This window comes from Helianthus annuus, chromosome 5 (assembly GCF_002127325.2).
Source record: "Helianthus annuus cultivar XRQ/B chromosome 5, HanXRQr2.0-SUNRISE, whole genome shotgun sequence".
In the NCBI taxonomy this organism is placed as follows: domain Eukaryota; kingdom Viridiplantae; phylum Streptophyta; class Magnoliopsida; order Asterales; family Asteraceae; genus Helianthus; species Helianthus annuus.
The window spans coordinates 3,619,181-3,640,819 of NC_035437.2; positions in this window are offsets into that span (position 1 = coordinate 3,619,181).

The following is a 21,639-nucleotide window of genomic DNA, read 5'->3' on the forward strand; positions in this document are numbered from 1 at the left end:
CTGAGCGTGGGACAATTAGTGCAGAAGGGTTATGAGATAAATTTTCTCAACAATGAATGTGTTATTAAGGATTCTGCTGGAAAACATGTAGGTTCGGTTCGAATGACCGGAAATAAAATGTTTCCATTGAACTTAACCTATGGTATTACACCAAGAGTATGTAATGTAATGACACAAGATATCTCAGTCCTGTGGCATCGCCGATATCGACATATAAATTTTGAAACAATTCACAATATGGGAGCAAAGGAAGTAGTGAAGGGGCTACCTAAGACGGCTGCCAAATTATTGCAGAATATATGTGAGGGTTGTTTGTTTGGTAAACATGCACGAAAAGTATTCCCTAAACAAGCTACATGGCATGCCACAAAACCCTTGCAATTAGTTCATTCCGATATATGTGGTCCAATGAGAACTGCATCTATAAGTGGTTGTAGATACTTCATCACATTCATAGATGATTTCTCAAGGAAAACTTGGGTGTATTTTCTAAAATTAAAATCGGATGCCTTGTTAAAATTCAAGATTTTCAAGAGGATGGTGGAGAATCAAGCAGATACCAAGATAAAAACTATAAGTACTGATAGGGGAGGAGAATATTGTGGACATGAGTTTCAAAATTTTCTCAAAGACAATGGCATACATCATCAACTCACTACTAGTTACACACCCCAGCAGAATGGTGTGGCGGAACGGAAAAATAGAACACTCATGGAACTTAGTCGTAGTATGATGAAAATGAAAAGATTGTCACACGTGTATTGGGCTGAAGCAGTGTCATGTGCTACTTACCTCATCAATCGAGCAACAACCAAAGGAGTGCAAAATATAACTCCTCAAGAAGCTTGGAGTGGAAGAAAACCCAACGTTTCACACTTAAGAATTTTTGGATGTGTAGCTTATTCTCACATTCCAAAACAACACCGAGGGAAACTTGATGACAAAACAGAGAAGGCAATCATGATAGGTTACAGTGAAGCAAGCAAAGCCTACAAGCTATATGATCCAATAAACAACAAAACTATTATAAGCCGAGATGTGATATTTGATGAAAATCAAGACTGGAAAGGATCAAATGATCATCAGAATGATACAAGTGTGCAACTGAACTTCCCGGACACTAGTATTATAGAAAATGAAGAGGAACCGGAAGTTCAGGCGAATGAACCTAACATACCCGAAAATGGTCATCACGGCGGTGAGATCAATGACGAAGAAAGTCAGAATGATGAGGGTGCTGATTCCTCATCGTCAACTTCCTCGGAGAATGCAGAACTTAGAACTAAAAATCTAGCCGATATATATGCCAATTCCGAACAGTTCACACCAGAACAAGTAGAAGATTTGTATAACTCTCAACAAGCTTCCGAAAACATGACAAATTTTGTATTGTATGCTGATGCAGATCCGATCACATACAAAGAAGCCAACAAGGAAATGAGATGGAGAGATGCAATGGATAGGGAAATGGAATCAATAAGGAAAAATGATACATGGGAATTAGTAGATCCTCCAAAGGATCAAAAACCCATTGGAGTTAAGTGGATCTACAAAACCAAATACGACGAACATGGAAATGTAGACAAGTACAAAGCGAGATTAGTAGTTAAAGGTTACAATCAGAAATATGGAGTGGACTATCAAGACGTGTTTGCACCAGTTATACGCTTTGATACGGTAAGGCTAATACTGGCATTGGCGGCCCGAAACAAGTGGTACCTACATCAAATGGATGTCAAAACGGCATTTTTAAATGGAGATTTAAAAGAACGAGTGTATATCGAGCAACCGGAAGGATACGTCAAATTGGGAGAGGAACAGAAAGTATGTCAACTCAAGAAAGCTTTATATGGACTTAAACAAGCCCCAAGGGCATGGTATAGCAAGATAGAAAATTTTTTTGAAACAAACGGTTTCAAGAAATGTGTGTATGAACATACACTATTTATTAAGAACACAGAAAATTCTACAATGGTGATTTGCTTATATGTTGACGATTTTATAATAGCTAGTGATTCTCTGCACATGATAAAACAGTTCAAAGATTCAATGAAGAAAGTGTTTGAAATGACGGACTTGGGAGTGCTTCATTACTTCCTGGGCATGGAAGTTAAATATAAAGAAGGAAATGTGATATTAGCTCAGCAAAAATATGCTAAAGGTTTACTCAAGAAGTTCAATATGGAAAAATGTAATACAATATCCACCCCTATGGAATATGGTGAAAGACTCTTGAAGAATGACTTTGAAGACGAGGTAAATGAAAACTTATATAGAAGTTTAGTGGGAGGTCTTATGTACTTAACAAATACTCGACCGGATATTATGTTTGCGGTTAGCAAAATAAGTAGGTTCATGGAGAAACCAAAAAGAAGTCACTGGGAAGCAGGTAAACGAATTTTAAGATACATAAAAGGAACGATAAATCATGGGATTGTATATTCAAAAGGAAGTAAAGGGAAGTTAACCGGTTTCAGCGACAGTGATTATGCCGGGTGTTGGTGCACTTGTGTCTGTACTTTGTCTGTATTTCGTCACGATATAACGATGTCCTTTGTTAGTCCTGTAAGTTTGACCAAGTCAACCATCCTCCTGGTTTGACTTGGCCAAATAGTTAGAAAATGGTTGTCATATCTTTATGTCGAAGGATGAGTTGTCGAAGGATGACTCATCGAAGGATAAGCCTTCGATGGATGATTGATGGACCTCGAAGGATATCATCATTCGAGGTGTATATGTGGATCCTTCGATAGGTTTCAGATCGATAGATGATCTTTCGATCATCTATCTGATCCTTCGATCAGCATATCTGATCCTTCGACCAGACGACCTATGTTGGGTATATATACCCGTGTAATGTGTTCACTTCATAGGAAGCAAGCAAGAAAGATAGACATGTAACACAGAACACACACACACTGTTTTAGAGGGTTTGCAAAACACATTTGTAAACATAGCTTTGTAACTGAACCTTTCATTCGTATTAATACAAGTGGTGTTAATCGGTGAATATTGTGTGTCTTGTGTTTGTGCTTGTTTCATCTCGGTTTGCACTCTAGCTTGGATTCCGCACTTGCTAGTGTGTTAAACATAACAAGGATAAGGTTTGACCTCATCCTCCGAGGGACCTACAAGTGGTATCAGAGCCGTGGCTCTTTTCCTTGTTAAAAACCGAGTTTATACAAGACTTTGGTGTGTTTGGACAAAACTCACATGGTTTAGCACCCGTTTTTAGTGTTTTTCTCGCATTTCTTGACGTAAAAACGTGTTCTAAACTAACCGGGTGTGTTTGAGGACGGGTTGGGTAACTTAAAAACTTGTTTTTGAAGAAACTTGGTGATTTCCGGCCAAATTCCGGCTTACTCCGGTGACCGGTTTCTGGATAAGGATCTTCCATTTTTGGTAATATTTTATTGGTCAAATTGGTTTTGGTGAAAAAGGTATGGTCTGAACATACCTTTCTGCCGAAAGCTTTCTACCAACCCATCACCTTTTCACCAACCTGTCACTCTTTGTCAACTGTGTCAGTAGAGATCGAAGGATATCCTTCGAAGTCGAAAGATCATCTTTCGATCAAAGGAAGTTCGATAGATAATCATCTTTCGAACATCCTTCGAAGTCTGAGACTTATCCTTCGATCCAGGGAATCTTGTCGAAGGATATATATATTCGAAAGATAAGGATCTTTCAATTGGAGAATCTTTCGAAATCATTGTTCGAAATTCAACAGTGATCTTTCGAACACTGTTGATCCTTCGACCAAGTATTGATCCTTCGATCTTAGTCTGTTTAGGTTTAACAAGCCTGTGTTTGTCTTGTCTTTCGATCAGGGATCCTTCGGTGGCTGTTATCATTCGAGATATTTATATAGAATTCATTTTTCTTATCAAACATGAACCCAAGTTGGTGGGGAACTCCGGCTCCAGATAGTGGAAAATACATGAGTACAGGTTCAACTCCCTCATGGTGGGGTACACCGGCTCCAGATAGTGGAAAGTACACAAATACTAGTCTATCTCCCTCATGGGCCGAATCTCCGGTGTCGACATCTTCGCAAGCAAATGCCATATCGACTGGTCAATGGGCATTAGTATCAAATCAAACTCCGAGCATTCAAAGTATCTTATTGAGCGAAAGCGAAACCGGAAGTTTGAATCGACCTCCAAAGCTGATGCACTTAAATGAATATCCGGGATGGGCTGATAGGTTCTACACTTACGTGCTAGGGCAAAATACAGAATTGTGGTTACGTTTCACCACAGATTTCGATCAAACAATAGAGGTTGCCGCTTCATCTGCCGGCACGTTTGCCGATCTTCCTGAAGATCAAAAGAAGACGTATGATATGGAAAAGAAAGCATACGCCATTCTCACTCAGGCGTTAAGCAAATATATTTACCATCAGTTTGTCAGTTTCAAGACAACGAAGAAGTTGTGGGATGCGTTGAAAACCAGAGGAGTAGGGAATGAAGCAACACGTCAATTGCGTCATGATCTTCTCAAGAAAGAATTTGACGGTTTCATGTGTATGGATAAGGAATCTTTGGGAGATATGACAAGCCGGTTTTATCATTTGCTTACAGAGTTGAACAATTCTGGAGTAGTGACAACTACAGCAGAGGTGGTGAAGAAGTTTGCTGATGCATTGCCTTCCCAATGGAATAGTTTCTTGGAAATCTTGAAGTATAACGGAGTTTTGAGAACTACAAACATCAACGACTTCGTGCAGCTTTTAGAAAACAAGGATCAGGAGGAAACCTTAAAGGCAAAAAGAGTTCCAGTGCCACAAAATCCAGAGATGTATTATGGAACTTCCAGTTCTTCGTCTGCAAGAACCGGTCCACATGCTCCACTTCAAACGGCGTTTGTCACAAGCACGGATATGTATGGCAATCCGGTACAAGTTCCTGTTAAGCCGGCTCCCACCACAGACATGTATGGAAATCCTCTACAACCATCTCCTCCTGCTCAACAACAAGCGTGTTATGGAGGGACATCATCTGCTGGTCAGCAATCAAAACCAAATACAGTACAGCTCGACACTTCAAGTTTCTCTAAGGTCAGTGTAGAAGTAGCAAGGGAACACATGGAGCTGCTTAACACTATAGTGAGCGCGTACTGTGGGTTAGTGAAAGGTCAGATTAGCAACATTAATCTGACACAAGAAGACTATCGGCAGATTGACAAGGAAGAGATGGACTTGATGGATATCAAGTGGGCCTTTGCTAGCGCTATAAGAAGAGCAAAGGATTTCATGGAAAGTACTGGCAGAACCAGCTTGGAAAGCAAGAAAGACACCAAGTATGGGTTCGATAAACAGGCAGTTAAGTGCTTCAATTGTGGTGAACGGGGTCACTTTAAAAGGGAATGTACAAAGCCAGCACAGCATGGGAACCAGAATCCCTTCAGAAACCAAGGCAACCAGCAGAACCAGAACAGGAACAATGAGCGTACATTAATACCTGTCAACAACCAGAGCCAAGTTGGAACATCAAATGCCAACCGGGCACTTGTGGTTCAAGTGGATGAAGGTTGTGACTGGTCAATTCAGTTGAGTGGTGATGCTCCGGATGGAACAGCATGTTTTGCTGAAGTGGTTAAGGATTTAGTTCACACCAGTGGTGGAGAATCTTCCGCCAATGGTGGTGAATCTTCTGAGGATGAAGACTCTTCGGGATATAGCAGGAGTTCAGATGAAGAATCCTCAAGTTCAGGCGATGATCATGTGGGCGAGACATCAAATGCGTCAGTCGATGCAGATATTGATGAGCTTTTGGAGGAAGCTGCAGCAGGAACTCAAAGAAGATCTATCTTGGTGGATCAAGCTGCTTATTCTTCGTCTTCTCTCCATTCAGCCTTTATGGCTAATGTCGATAGTTCATCAAGTCAGGTATGTGTCGACGAACCCACTGCTATTAATTGTGATAATTGTGATAGTTTGCATGTTAAATGTGCTGATTTAGAGGCAAACATGTCTGAGTTGCAAGGCAAACATGATGCTTTACAAGCTAGTTTGTTTGACTTGCAAGACAAACATGTTTCTTTGAATGCCAAGTGGTGTGAATTGCAAAGCAAACACGAAGCTTTGCAAGAGAAGTATGATGTGACATTCATCCACAATCAAAAGTTGACCGTGGATCTTTCAAAATGCACTGAAGCCAATATGTTTTATGAAAACCATGAAAAGGAGTTTAAATCGGTAATTGAAAAGTTAAAGAAAGATAAAACCGAACTAACTAAAATGGTTTCAAGAAAACAAACTGATATTAATTTGTATATATCTCGCCTTGAGATTATGCAAAAAGAGATGGCTTGTGTGAAAACCGAAAGTGAGGCGATCCAACTTAAGCTAGACAGTTATTTGAGCTCTAGCTATGTGTTGGATCACATCATTGACGTTCAGAAAGAGAAACGGGATGTCACATGCATAGGTTACAAGAAATGTCCACCACCAGTGAGACACAATTATGATGCCATGCCTGACGAGGAGGATAGAACGTTCTTTGAACCATCTGTTCCTCTAGATGTTAAAGAATTTGCAACAGGACTCGGATACAAGAAAGAAGTATCATCAGATTCAGATGTGTCAGCAGATACATGTGTGTCTTCTGCTGAACTGAATCAGGATCCTCCAGTTATTATTGAGGATGCTGATTCTTCTGATGATGAATCCAATGATACTGATGTAGCAAAGTCTGATGCGGAAATCAAAGAAGAGGACATACCTCTTGAGAATCATATTCTATGTGATCCTCCTGCAAAACCCGCTAAGACTGTTGCAATCAAGTCCTCATCTGCAGAAGAGTCAGAAAGTGTGAATTTGCTGTACACTCTTGTTGGTGATGATAAAATTTATTCAGATAAATATTTTCCTATTAAGAATGTTAATCAATCTTTAATAAGTAAAGTCTTTGAAAATTCGACAAGTAAGTTTTTAGGAAAGACAGGACCACATGTTACAGTTACACAGTGTCCTCCTATTCCTAAGGCCGAAATTCGAAAACAATATGGCAATAAGAAATTACCAACAGTGCAAAAACAGCAAAATCACACCAAGCCAAAAGGAAAATCACCGGTTCAATCACAAAAGAAGCCGAATCAAAAGAAGAACAAAAATGTAAACTTTGTGAAATCGACGGGAACGGACAAAATCGAAATGTTTGAAAACAAATCTAACTTAGATTTTGTTAAGAAAGCAACTGTACAGAAAAGAAATGAACCAAGTAGTTCAAAACCTAGTACCTCGGGATCACAAAGTTCATCATCATCGGCAAGACGATCACATGATACTTCGGGGTTTGTTGAACGAAGATCATGTTTTGAGTGTGGAACAATTGGACATATAATTCGAAATTGTCCATATCTTCATAAACAAAAAGGAAAAGTTGATGTTCCCCGTGACCAAACTGACCGCAGGCAAACTATTTCGGTAAAACAAGATCCCCGACTTGTAAAAGAAAGGGAAATGAAACTGTAACACCTCGAATTTTTGTGTCCAATAATGTGTTAACACGTGTCATTTGTTTACACGTGGCATTGATAATAAATAAAGGACTGATTTTGACAAACCTTGAAAGTATATAAATTCGAGGGTTATAAACGTCAACAAGGGTAAATATACTGTATAGTAACCCTAAATAACGCTTGTACCTTCAAACGAATAAATCATAAATCGTACGGAAGCGAAACGCGGAAGAAAGTGAGAGATTACGAACTACAGGGGTTAACTGTGTCAACATGTTTAATTATACCTCTGAGTGACCCTTTAACGTTCCCAAGACTTCGTAACAGTATTATACGCTCACTAGAATATACTGTATAAATTCCGCGAAGTTCCGTCTTAAAACGAAAGAGTTATACTCAAATTCGTATGAGAAGGGTTAAAAGCGTCAACAGTGGAAATTAAGGCTTTCCAAATAATTAATAAACTAACCGGGGACTTAACAACGCGGGTAAATAACACGAGGCCCCTATCGGTAAATAACCGAGGGCCAAACCGCAAAGTTACCCCTTCAAACCCGAAAGGTCAGGTAAATCATTACGAAAGATTTCGTTATTAATTACCAGGATTTCGCAATCATGACAAAAGATTTAAAATTTCTGAAATCTTAACCTCTCGCGACCCGCGTGAAGGTTAGGCTTAAGTGTAGGCGGGCCGCGAGCCTCCTAAATAACACGCCTGATATTTGAACTTTAGGCGACCCGCGTTAAAGGAGCATGGAACTTCCATGCGGGTCGCGTAAGGTGCCCAGATGCAGAATTGTTGTAGTTACTTGCCTTTTGGAGCCTTTGAACGATCAAACCTCAATCAATGAGGCATGGGCACCCTACACTTGACCCATAGCTCTCAGGGACACCTACCCATCATCTCTGGACTATTGTGAGTGTTTGCAATGATCATAGTTGCTTGGCATTTGCTATAAATAGCCACCTTATGCACATAACATTCACAACATCAAAAACACACATCTCTGATCATTGCAAGAGCTCTCAAGTCCTTTTCTCTGCTCTATAAGCAAGAACACAACTTCTGTAAGTGATCTAACCCTTTGTGGTTTCACATTTCCTTAGTAAATGGCTAAGAACCAAACCGTCGTAACTACGGTTTGACTTTACAATCAATCAGTAATGGTTCAGTCTTATGACGAATCAAAAGTGGTTATGAGTTGGTATTTATGTGGGTAATAAACCTCTAAAATGGTTCCCCCTGATCACCACTCTAACTATGTCAAATGTCGAGTCAAACATGCGGTTAAAAAGTCAACAGAAAGCTATTTTAGCGATTTATGCATAATCTGTAATGTATATGTTATGGAACCTGTTTTGATAATCATAAAACATGATAATAAGTATATAAACTTGTTTGCGCTCGTTTGAATCGATCATTTGCTATATTGAGCCGGTTCGGAGCCGAATGTCGCAAAAGTTTGACTTTTGCTTTGACTTCAGTTCTGACCCGTTTTAGTGAGGTATAGATATACCTTAGGACTCTCTTAGGACCAGGTCACATGTTGGTATAAACCTCTGTGATCGGTTCATGAGTTATCCGAGTCTTTTGCGCAATTCCGTCATTCGCCTAAAAGTTGACCGTAACGACCTTTTAAAATTAAAACGAGTATTTCGGACACGTGAACGGATCAAAACTTTGCTTATTGAATTATAAGCATGTCCTTAAAGTTTCACGTCAATCCGAGGTCTAGAATGAGAGTTATGCTAATTAGCGCAATTTAAATAAACTTTAGTAATTAACGGCGCAAATAGCATAACGCCTATCTAAACCAAGATTTCGTCACCAAATCTTTTACCCACTATTATAAATTAATATTTTGGGAATTTTAAAGATTTTTAATAATTTTTACCTTGCTCATAACCTGCGGTTATGGCTACGGTTCGGTTAATACCGAATATGCCCTTTTCGGCCAAAACATGAGTTCTACAAGGTCTTTTGACCCGATTCCAGTTGCTACTGGTTTTAAATAATAAATAAAGTATTTTAAGCTTTATAAGCTGTTCGGGAAACTCAGATTTCCTGTAGAACTCGAAAAGCCCTTTTAAAGTCTTTAAAATGACCGAAAAGCCCCTACGGGGCATAATACTAACTTAAACTCGTTACGGGCGTCACGGAAGGTATCCTACTGATACCACAACCCAATTAAGGCATATTGACTTAGGAAATAAGCGTACGACTCTCATAGTTAACCGTTTCGCCTATTGCGCGCACGGTTCGGCTTATGAAACTAGTTTTCATAATTTAGCCGATACGGGTCAAATAATATCATTTGAACCCCAAAATCCAGAGTGTGAACCATTAACCCATATAAAACAAGTCTCTGAACTTGTTGGGTCAGAATCACACTCCATTCTCGGTTTTCGCCTTTTCGCGCGATTAAACCATATCTATATATATCGGAACCAACCGGTCTAGGCTACGGCCATTATAACGACCCGTTAGGATTCTAAGAGGTTAATTAAAACCTTCGTTCCAGATTAGGAGCCCCAGTAAAAGCTATCGGTGATTTAATCCAAAATAAGGAAATATACTTGCAAAGGTAAATACTTTAACTTATTTCCCCTATATGGGCTTGGGTTACGGTATATTAATACCGCTTGATTGAGCATTATATTCTTCCATCGCTTAGGTGGTTAATTAAATAATATGATCGGCTCATTTAAACAGTTTTGTTGCTTATAAGCCTTTGGGGGGTTTAATGACCGTTGTCCCGGATATCCTTGGCATCATTTTACGAAATGGCCACGACCATCGACATCCCGGTGTAGGCGTACACCCGGTATAAAGTGTCGACATTAAATTAAAAGACGTAGCCGTTGGTTTTTATACTACGGTTTTACGCAAACGTGGTGTGTCTATAAATCTTTAACCCGGCACGACCCGGGCTACTGAACGCATAAAAGAACATGTAAAACGTTCACAAGATTTTATTATAATTTTCCCAAGTTATAAAAGAGTTTGTGCCTTGTGCCTTCAAATCAATTTTAATAAACATTTTCAAATGTGTCAGTTGAATGTATTTACCAGTGTAAACTGACGTATTTTCCCCAAAAAGATTAAGTGCAGGTACCTAAACGTAAATTGGCTGGTATTAGCTCCCTAGCGTCGTGATAAGTCTCGCAAGCTTGATTGCAGTATCTGATGGAACAAATACTTTATGTTTATTTACGATCCACTGTGGATATATTCAACCCCTGTAATACATTTGATATTGCAACCAGAGGTTGAGTTTATATATTTATCTTATGCTTCCGCTATGCATTATATAATTGTGTGGTTTGACTATATTGTTGCCAACATCGTCACGGTAATCCCCCACCGGGCCCACCGGTGAGACACGTGGAAATCGGGGTGTGACAGGTTGGTATCAGAGCCAACATTGAGTGAATTAAACACCATCCTATTGTGTTTAATCTCAATGACACAATTGCACATACTTGAGTCTAGACAATAACTTAGGACAAATTCGGATTATTACTCCTTTTTGTCTTTATTTTCGATTCGATTTTTAATAAGTTTTGGAGCAGGAAAATGCCACCTGTTATATTCCGAGGAAGAGGAAGGGGAAGAAGAGGCCGAGGAGAAATCGTGACACATCACGATAACGAGGCTGGACCATCTGGTACAAGACATCCTTCGATGACACGGAGCGAAGAGCCACAACGACGAAGAGATCTTTACGAACCCGCGAGGCATTCCACTTCGCACAGCTCGACGCCATCCTACCGGCACTCCTTTGGGCCAGATTCAGAAAATGATCCCAACAACCCACAACCTTCCTTCATACCTCTACAACGTTCGGTTTCGCACCGGAATTATGACGACCCTACTCCCTACTACATAGGTCAGTTTAATCCGGCTGACTACATACAGGAACCTTCAGGTTTTGTTCCGCTTGGCCCACAAGACCACTTTTCTGAAGATCCCATGGAGGAAGATGAGGATCCAACTGAACCTGCGCGCGGTACGCCCACGCATCCGATAGAAGTTTCTGATGGGTCATCCTTCCATGGAACGCCCTATCAAGGACCTGACAGTTTCCAAGCGATGTTTGACCGACATGAGTGGTACTACACGCCACCTCAACAAACATCTCAACAACCGAGACATCCACAGGATCCCTCTGAGGATTCACGCTTTGAGGCAGTTACGCCACCACCTCCGCCACCGGCACAACCAGTAATACCTGATCCGCCGAGGCGTAGGAGGACAAATGCTCGTATGTCTACACGAGGAGGAGGGGGTATCCACTTCAGCACTCCTCGACATTCTAGTAGTAGCCACTACCCGCCGCTACAAGAAGAAGGACCTTCAAGTCCTATACAGGAGGCGAACTCCGCACCAGCTGCACAAAATTCGCCACCATTTGGGTATGACCAACCCATACCTGCTTATACGGGTCCAACGGCTTACAACCCGTTCGCACCGTCACAAGCACAATACAACTACGGCTATGAGCGCGACCCATATGTGGTGTCGGCAAGATATAATGCGCGCTACCCTGACGGAGCACATGGAAACATGGGACCACCGGACTACTCAGCTCATGGGTATCCAATACCTCCCAGACCTCCTGTTCCGCATCAAGCGCCACAACCACGTTTCTCTCCTCCTGAACAGGAAGAAATACTCCATCGACTAGATCGTGTGGAGAGGGAGTTCGAGGAAGAAAAGAAAAGCCACCGAGGATTTCTCAAAGGCTTGGCGAACCTACTAAAGGGCAAAAAGAAGAAACGTGACCACTAGCCCTTAATAGTTGTACTAATGTAATTTCTACTTTGAAATAAGTCCCTGCATGGACAACTTATGGTATTCAGTCCCTACGTGGACTTATCTTTAGTCCTTGCATGGACACCTATCTTGTATTAGTCCCTGCGTGGACTTATCACTTATTTTAAACCTCTATGGAGGTATGTACTATTTAAAAGACCCGTTTAGGGCAGTATGTAACTGTATTTGAGATTTTGGAATGTATGTTACGAGTTTTGTTTTAATATATATAAAATAAATCAAAACCATTCCTTTTATATTGATCTGCCTAAATAAAGAATCTTGAAAGGTGAAACCTAGCTTGGTGTCTTTTAAGATCCAGTCAAGATGGTATGACCTAATTGAAAAGATTCTGATTCCCTGTTAACCCCTGTACGCATGTTAACAATCATGGCAGATGTGATTAGTTAAAATCACGCACGTCATTCTTATACAATAATCCTTTAAGGATTTCAAAACCCAACTAATTGATTTATGAATCGTGGGTTAAATCACCAATGAAGGTGACCAATACTATTAAAACATCCATTAGAGATGTAGTGCCTACGGGCCAGTATTATAAAAACATCCATTTGTGATGTAGTGCCTACGGGCCAATATTATTAAAACATCCATTAGAGATGTAGTGCCTACGGGCAAGTATTATAAAAACATCCATTAGTGATGTAGTGCCTACGGGCCAATATTATTAAAACATCCATTAGAGATGTAGTGCCTACGGGCCAATATTATTAAAACATCCATTAGAGATGTAGTGCCTACGGGCCAACTATATTAAAACATCCATTAGAGATGTAGTGCCTATGGGCCATAATAATTGTCTTATAAAGACAAAAGACAGTGGTAGTCTATGACTCTCTGTCAGAAAGAGATAAAAGGACTACGGTTCAAATCTCTATGCCTTTGATTCTCTGAAATCTCGACTAATATTATAAAACATCATCATGATTAGGCTTTATGCCGCCAATACTATTTATATAGCTGAAATAGGATATATTCAAATCCTAGCATGTAATAGAATAAAAAGTTAACCAAATATGGTCTCTGTACCATGGTTGACAAATTGTCATAAAAGAAAATTATATAATAATCTCCTAAATAAAATTTTGTTATCTTCTGTAACAGATTCAAGTTACAATGGCGGATCCCAATGGAGAGAACAGCCACACAAATGAAGATGACTACGACAATGCGTCAGTGCATTTGACAGGCGCACAACTGAAGGCTCTGATTGACAATGCTGTTCAGGCAGCTATCGATCGTCAATATACTGAGTCCCAAGGCAGAACCGTGTCAAAACCACCCTCTAAACCAAAGACACACTCCAAACCACCCTCTGAACCCAAGAAAGATGACGACAAACACTCGTCCACTGAGCACAGCGTTCATCGCGATAGAGAATATACTGATGCATCCAGTGCTAAGGGTTGCACCTACAAATACTTTGTATCATGTAAGCCCCGGGAATTTACAGGGGAAAAAGGTGCGGTTGACTGTATCACCTGGCTAGACGAGATGGACACTATTGTGGACATCAGCGGGTGTGCAGCGAGGGATGTGGTGAAGTATGTGTCGCAGTCATTCAAGGGCGAGGCCCTGGCATGGTGGAGGGCGTTGGTGCAGGCATCTGGTAAGTCTTCTTTGTACAAAATGACATGGGAGGAATTTATTGCTCTCATTAAAGAAAACTACTGCCCTCAGCACGAGGTTGAGAAGATTGAGGCGGATTTTGTCTCACTAGTGATGACAAACCTGGATTGTCAAGCATATCTGACAAACTTTAACACCATGTCACGCCTGGTGCCATATCTTGTGACACCAGAACCTCGAAGGATTGCCCGTTTCATTGGGGGCTTAGAGCCGGCGATCAAGGCCAGTGTGAAGGCCTCTAGGCCGACGACCTTCAGGTCAGTTACTGACCTCTCCTTGTCTCTTACACTTGATGCTGTCCGTCTGAGGACACTAAGGAACAAGGAGGCTGAAAAGCGAAAACGTGAGGATGATACCTCACGAAAGTCTGGGAAAAAGCACCGTGGAAACGGTGAGGGCAAGAGAGGGTCGGAGGCAAAGAAGGAGGGGCAAGCTGATGGAAGACCTCACTGCAAGGTCTGCAAGAAACCTCACTCCGGGAAGTGTAGGTTTGCGTCTGGTTCACAGTCGCAACAAAAGACTACATCCTGTGGGCTATGCAAGTCCAAGGATCATAAGACCGTGGAGTGCAAAAAGATAAAGGATGCAACCTGCTATGGTTGTAATGAAAAGGGGCATATCAAGAGTAATTGCCCAAAGTATGCCAAGAAGGCGGAAGAGACGAAGAAGTCGAATGCGAGAGTTTTTCGCATGGATGCAAAGGAAGCGGTTAAGGACGACAATGTGCTTACAGGTACTTTTCTCGTAAATAATATATTTGCAAGAGTACTATTTGATTCTGGCGCTGATAAATCCTTTGTAGACCAGAAATTTTGCCAATTACTAAATATGCCGATCAAAACCCTTGACGTGAAGTACGAAGTAGAGTTAGCAGACGGCACGATAGAAACCGTCTCTACTGTTCTAGAAGGATGTGAAATGTCCATTAGGAACCATTCTTTTCCTTTATCTCTACTTCCTTTCAAACTTGCGGGTTTTGACATTGTGCTAGGCATGGACTGGTTATCTCGTAATCAGGCCCAAATCATTTGCGGCAAGAGGCAGATAGTGCTAAAGACTCCGAGTGGTGAATCACTTACCATTCGAGGGGATACGCAGTACGGATTGCCCGAAGACGTATCTATGCTGAAAGCTTCAAGGTGTTTGAACAGAGGCTGTGTAATTTACATGGCTCAGGTGATAATAAAAGAACCAAAGCCGAAGATCGAGGATCTTCCCGTCATTTCTGAATACCCCGAGGTTTTTCCCGAAGAACTACCTGGTTTGCCGCCAGATAGACAAGTGGAGTTCAGAATTGACATCATTCCTGGAGCAGCTCCGATAGCAAGAGCACCTTACAGGCTAGCTCCAACGGAAATGAAAGAACTGAGGACCCAGTTGGATGAACTGTTAGCGAAGGGTTTTATCAGACCTAGTTCATCTCCCTGGGGAGCTCCTGTCCTATTTGTAAAGAAGAAGGACGGATCGATGCGGTTGTGCATCGACTATAGAGAACTAAATAAAGTTACCATAAAGAATAGATATCCTTTACCAAGGATCGATGATCTATTCGATCAGCTGCAAGGAGCAAGCTACTTCTCAAAGATCGACTTGAGGTCGGGTTATCATCAACTAAGGGTCAGAGATGAAGATGTACACAAGACTGCATTTAGGACTCGCTATGGTCATTAAGAGTTCCTAGTGATGCCTTTTGGGCTCACAAATGCACCGGCTGCGTTCATGGATCTCATGAATCGCGTCTGCAAGCCGTATCTGGACAAATTCGTCATAGTCTTCATCGACGATATCCTTATATATTCCAAGAACCAAGCTGACCACGAGAAGCACCTCCGTTGCATTCTCGAATTACTACAGCGTGAGAAACTCTACGCCAAATTCTCGAAATGTGAATTCTGGCTACGAGAGGTTCAATTTTTAGGTCACGTTGTGAGCGAGCGTGGTATCCAAGTGGATCCCGCTAAGGTAGAGGCGGTTATGAACTGGCAAGAGCCAAAGACGCCTACCGAAATCCGTAGTTTCCTAGGATTAGCAGGATACTACCGGAGGTTTATTGAAAATTTTTCAAGGATTGCTGCGCCCTTGACTTCCTTGACCAAGAAGAAAGAAAAGTACATTTGGGGCCCAAAGCAGCAAGAGTCCTTCAAAATCCTGAAGCAGAAGCTAAGCAACGCTCCTGTGTTAACATTACCAGAAGGTACTGATGAGTTCGTGGTTTACTGCGACGCATCACATACAGGCATGGGGTGTGTGCTTATGCAGAAGGGCAAGGTGATTGCCTATGCTTCAAGGCAATTAAAGGTGCATGAAAAGAATTACACCACCCATGATTTGGAGTTGGGTGCCGTTGTATTTGCACTTAAGTTGTGGAGGCACTACCTTTATGGCATTAAATTTGTGATTTATTCTGATCACAAAAGCCTCCAGCACCTGTTCAACCAGAAAGAGTTGAACATGAGGCAACGCCGTTGGATGGAAACCCTGAATGATTATGACTGTGAAATCAGGTACCATCCCGGCAAGGCGAATGTGGTCGCCGATGCCTTGAGCAGGAAGGAAAGGGTAAAACCCATTCGAATCAATGCCAAGAGCATTGAGGTTAAGAATAATTTGATGGAAAGGATATTAGCTGCACAGCGAGAGGCTGTGTTGGAAGCTAATTACCCTAATGAAAAGCTAGGAGTAACTGAGGAGCAGTTGACTCTTAGCAAGGATGGAATCTTGAGGCTGAACGGACGTATATGGGTTCCGATTTATGGAGGACTACGAGATGTTGTTCTCCAGGAAGCCCATAGTTCCAAATACTCGGTCCATCCTGGTGCTGACAAAATGTACCAAGACTTAAAGGCAAATTATTGGTGGATAGGCTTGAAAAAGTCTGTAGCCGCCCACGTAGCAAAGTGATTGACTTGTGCTCAAGTCAAGGCCGAGCACCAAAAGCCATCTGGCTTGCTACAACAGCCTGAACTTCCCGAGTGGAAATGGGAATGCGTAACTATGGACTTCATAACCAAGTTACCCAAGACCAGGAAAGGAAACGATACAATATGGGTCATAGTCGATAGGCTGACTAAATCAGCTCATTTTCTACCCATCAAGGAGACGTATAGCTCCGATATGTTAGCCCAACTTTATGTTGATAAGATTGTAGCCTTACACGGCATACCTGTGTCTATTATCTCCGACAGGGATACTAGATACACATCTCACTTCTGGAAAAGTTTCCAGCAATCTTTGGGCACGCGTTTAAACTTTAGTACGGCTTACCATCCACAGACGGACGGTCAAAGTGAGCGTACTATCCAAACACTAGAAGACATGCTTCGTGCATGTGCGATCGATTTAGGTGGTAACTGGGATAAGAACCTACCCCTGATCGAATTCTCCTACAATAATAGCTACCACACCAGCATAAAGGCTGCGCCTTTTGAGGCATTATATGGTAGGAAATGCAGATCGCCTGTTTGTTGGGCGGAAGTAGGGGAGGTCCAACTATCAGGACCAGAGATTGTTTTCCAGACAACGGACAAGATTGTCCAAATCCGGGAACGTCTCAAGGCTGCCCGCGATAGGCAGAAGAGCTACGCTGATCCAAAGCGTAAGGATTTTCACTTCGAAGTGGGTGAAAAGGTATTACTTAAGGTATCACCCTGGAAGGGGGTGATGCATTTCGGCAAGAAGGGCAAGCTGAGTCCGAGATACATAGGGCCTTTTGAGGTCATTGAACGAGTCGGGTCAGTCGCCTATAAGTTGAACTTACCTGAAGAGCTCAATGGAATTCACAACGTGTTCCACATCTGCAATCTCAAGAAGTGCTTCGCCGATGAATCGTTGGTGATTCCACATACAGATGTGCATATAGATGAGAGCTTAAAATTTATAGAAAAACCTTTGTCGATTGAAGATCGACAGGTAAAGAAGCTTCGCAGAAAGCACGTACCGATTGTAAAAGTCAAATGGGATGCTCGTAGAGGTCCTGAATATACGTGGGAAGTCGAAGCTACAATGAAAGAAAAGTACCCCTATTTATTTGAGTAAATCTCGGGTCGAGATTTACTTTAAGGGGGTGAGGATGTAACACCTCGAATTTTTGTGTCCAATAATGTGTTAACACGTGTCATTTGTTTACACGTGGCATTGATAATAAATAAAGGACTGATTTTGACAAACCTTGAAAGTATATAAATTCGAGGGTTATAAACGTCAACAAGGGTAAATATACTGTATAGTAACCCTAAATAACGCTTGTACCTTCAAACGAATAAATCATAAATCGTACGGAAGCGAAACGCGGAAGAAAGTGAGAGATTACGAACTACAGGGGTTAACTGTGTCAACATGTTTAATTATACCTCTGAGTGACCCTTTAACGTTCCCAAGACTTCGTAACAGTATTATACGCTCACTAGAATATACTGTATAAATTCCGTGAAGTTCCGTCTTAAAACGAAAGAGTTATACTCAAATTCGTATGAGAAGGGTTAAAAGCGTCAACAGTGGAAATTAAGGCTTTCCAAATAATTAATAAACTAACCGGGGACTTAACAACGCGGGTAAATAACACGAGGCCCCTATCGGTAAATAACCGAGGGCCAAACCGCAAAGTTACCCCTTCAAACCCGAAAGGTCAGGTAAATCATTACGAAAGATTTCGTTATTAATTACCAGGATTTCGCAATCATGACAAAAGATTTAAAATTTCTGAAATCTTAACCTCTCGCGACCCGCGTGAAGGTTAGGCTTAAGTGTAGGCGGGCCGCGAGCCTCCTAAATAACACGCCTGATATTTGAACTTTAGGCGACCCGCGTTAAAGGAGCATGGAACTTCCATGCGGGTCGCGTAAGGTGCCTAGATGCAGAATTGTTGTAGTTACTTGCCTTTTGGAGCCTTTGAACGATCAAACCTCAATCAATGAGGCATGGGCACCCTACACTTGACCCATAGCTCTCAGGGACACCTACCCATCATCTCTGGACTATTGTGAGTGTTTGCAATGATCATAGTTGCTTGGCATTTGCTATAAATAGCCACCTTATGCACATAACATTCACAACATCAAAAACACACATCTCTGATCATTGCAAGAGCTCTCAAGTCCTTTTCTCTGCTCTATAAGCAAGAACACAACTTCTGTAAGTGATCTAACCCTTTGTGGTTTCACATTTCCTTAGTAAATGGCTAAGAACCAAACCGTCGTAACTACGGTTTGACTTTACAATCAATCAGTAATGGTTCAGTCTTATGACGAATCAAAAGTGGTTATGAGTTGGTATTTATGTGGGTAATAAACCTCTAAAATGGTTCCCCCTGATCACCACTCTAACTATGTCAAATGTCGAGTCAAACATGCGGTTAAAAAGTCAACAGAAAGCTATTTTAGCGATTTATGCATAATCTGTAATGTATATGTTATGGAACCTGTTTTGATAATCATAAAACATGATAATAAGTATATAAACTTGTTTGCGCTCGTTTGAATCGATCATTTGCTATATTGAGCCGGTTCGGAGCCGAATGTCGCAAAAGTTTGACTTTTGCTTTGACTTCAGTTCTGACCCGTTTTAGTGAGGTATAGATATACCTTAGGACTCTCTTAGGACCAGGTCACATGTTGGTATAAACCTCTGTGATCGGTTCATGAGTTATCCGAGTCTTTTGCGCAATTCCGTCATTCGCCTAAAAGTTGACCGTAACGACCTTTTAAAATTAAAACGAGTATTTCGGACACGTGAACGGACCAAAACTTTGCTTATTGAATTATAAGCATGTCCTTAAAGTTTCACGTCAATCCGAGGTCTAGAATGAGAGTTATGCTAATTAGCGCAATTTAAATAAACTTTAGTAATTAACGGCGCAAATAGCATAACGCCTATCTAAACCAAGATTTCGTCACCAAATCTTTTACCCACTGTTATAAATTAATATTTTGGGAATTTTAAAGATTTTTAATAATTTTTACCTTGCTCATAACCTGCGGTTATGGCTACGGTTCGGTTAATACCGAATATGCCCTTTTCGGCCAAAACATGAGTTCTACAAGGTCTTTTGACCCGATTCCAGTTGCTACTGGTTTTAAATAATAAATAAAGTATTTTAAGCTTTATAAGCTGTTCGGGAAACTCAGATTTCCTGTAGAACTCGAAAAGCCCTTTTAAAGTCTTTAAAATGACCGAAAAGCCCCTACGTGGCATAATACTAACTTAAACTCGTTACGGGCGTCACGGAAGGTATCCTACTGATACCACAACCCAATTAAGGCATATTGACTTAGGAAATAAGCGTACGACTCTCATAGTTAACCGTTTCGCCTATTGCGCGCACGGTTCGGCTTATGAAACTAGTTTTCATAATTTAGCCGATACGGGTCAAATAATATCATTTGAACCCCAAAATCCAGAGTGTGAACCATTAACCCATATAAAACAAGTATCTGAACTTGTTGGGTCAGAATCACACTCCATTCTCGGTTTTCGCCTTTTCGCGCGATTAAACCATATCTATATATATCGGAACCAACCGGTCTAGGCTACGGCCATTATAACGACCTGTTAGGATTCTAAGAGGTTAATTAAAACCTTCGTTCCAGATTAGGAGCCCCAGTAAAAGCTATCGGTGATTTAATCCAAAATAAGGAAATATACTTGCAAAGGTAAATACTTTAACTTATTTCCCCTATATGGGCTTGGGTTACGGTATATTAATACCGCTTGATTGAGCATTATATTCTTCCATCGCTTAGGTGGTTAATTAAATAATATGATCGGCTCATTTAAACAGTTTTGTTGCTTATAAGCCTTTGGGGGGTTTAATGACCGTTGTCCCGGATATCCTTGGCATCATTTTACGAAATGGCCACGACCATCGACATCCCGGTGTAGGCGTACACCCGGTATAAAGTGTCGACATTAAATTAAAAGACGTAGCCGTTGGTTTTTATACTACGGTTTTACGCAAACGTGGTGTGTCTATAAATCTTTAACCCGGCACGACCCGGGCTACTGAACGCATAAAAGAACATGTAAAACGTTCACAAGATTTTATTAAAATTTTCCCAAGTTATAAAAGAGTTTGTGCCTTGTGCCTTCAAATCAATTTTAATAAACATTTTCAAATGTGTCAGTTGAATGTATTTACCAGTGTAAACTGACGTATTTTCCCCAAAAAGATTAAGTGCAGGTACCTAAACGTAAATTGGCTGGTATTAGCTCCCTAGCGTCGTGATAAGTCTCGCAAGCTTGATTGCAGTATCTGATGGAACAAATACTTTATGTTTATTTACGATCCACTGTGGATATATTCAACCCCTGTAATACATTTGATATTGCAACCAGAGGTTGAGTTTTTTTATATTTATCTTATGCTTCCGCTGTGCATTATATAATTGTGTGGTTTGACTATATTGTTGCCAACATCGTCACGGTAATCCCCCACCGGGCCCACCGGTGAGACACGTGGAAATCGGGGTGTGACAGAAACAGAGACGCCAACAGGTCAAGAAAATTGAAAAGGCGATTAAAACCGATGTGGTTAACAAAACAGCTGTTTCTGTAAAACCAGACAATTCAAAAACTTCAGACAACAATGAAGTTAAAATTTTAAAGAACAACACTGGTAAAACAAAACAGACCTGGAAACCAAAAACGGTTACTGAATCAGGGGGACCATCACAATTTACCAATCATCAAAGACAAGAAGTTATTGTTATTGATGA